The sequence below is a fragment of the Cynara cardunculus genome, assembly GCF_001531365.2.
Source record: "Cynara cardunculus var. scolymus isolate 2C chromosome LG 4, CcrdV1, whole genome shotgun sequence".
NCBI lineage: Eukaryota > Viridiplantae > Streptophyta > Magnoliopsida > Asterales > Asteraceae > Cynara > Cynara cardunculus.
The window spans coordinates 394676-395867 of record NC_037531.1 but is presented as its reverse complement, the minus strand read 5'-3'; positions in this window follow the sequence as shown (position 1 = coordinate 395867).

The window sequence follows — 1192 nt, the reverse complement described above, 5'->3', positions numbered from 1 at the left end:
GGTGTAGTTGATCCATTTAGTAGGTGAAGTGGAAAATGAAACGGGTGCATAATGTATTTGGTTCGTCATGAAATAATTGCATGATGAAACGGATACATGATGAATCAGTTACAAAATCTTGAAGATTGTAATCTGCTCCAAAATCTTGAAGATTATAAGACTTAAAGGAATGAATTCATCAAATCACAGGTGAAATAAGAAAATTAATGTACATAAAATAGGTTTCATGAAGGTGAAACTGATTCATGGCGTACTTGAAACAAGAATAGTGAAACGGGTGCATAATGTATTTGATTCGTCATGAAATAATTGCATGATGAAACGGGTACATGATGAATCTGCTCCATAATCTTGAAAATTGTAATCTGCTACAGAATCTTTAAGATTGTAAGGATTGAAGGAATGAATTCATCAAATCAGGAGCGAAATAAACTAATCTATGAACATGAAACAAGTTTCATGAAGGTGAAACTAGTTCATGGCGTAATTGAACAATGAGTAGTGAAATGGTTTGATGGTGAATCTCGTTTCAGTGATGGTGTAGTTGATCCATTTAGTAGGTGAAATGCAAAATGAAACGGGTGCATAATGTATGCGGTTTGTCATGAAATAATTACATGTTGAAATGGATTCATGATGAAACTGGTGCATCTTGAAATAATTTCATAATGAATAGGGTGCATATTTACATGGGTGTGTGAAGAATATTGAAACAATTTCAGGATAAGGAATAAAAAGGCTGCTGCATTAGCGAAATTATTTCCTAACAAATAGACATTTTAATTTCCTAAAATATAGAATAATTCCTTCAATAGGATGTTACAAATATGTATTGTTGTTTACCATTTTGTCCTTATTGCTGATATAAAAATAAATTTTTAATATATATATTTTTTAATTTCCTAAAATAAAGTAAACTAATCTTGACCATTGATCAAGAAAATGGATGGATGAGATTGTTTACACGGTTTACACAAATGGAGGCGGTTTTCATTTGAACGCTCCTATATATATATATATAGGGGCTGGTTCAAATAGAAACCAACTATATGGTACAAACTATGTGAACCGATCTTGATCGTTCATTTTATCATCAAACGGTTATTATTAAATGAGATTAAATAAACAATAATTTAATTAATGTTTTAATTGATATGTGTATGAACAATTGTTCAAAGGGTAAATTGGTCAA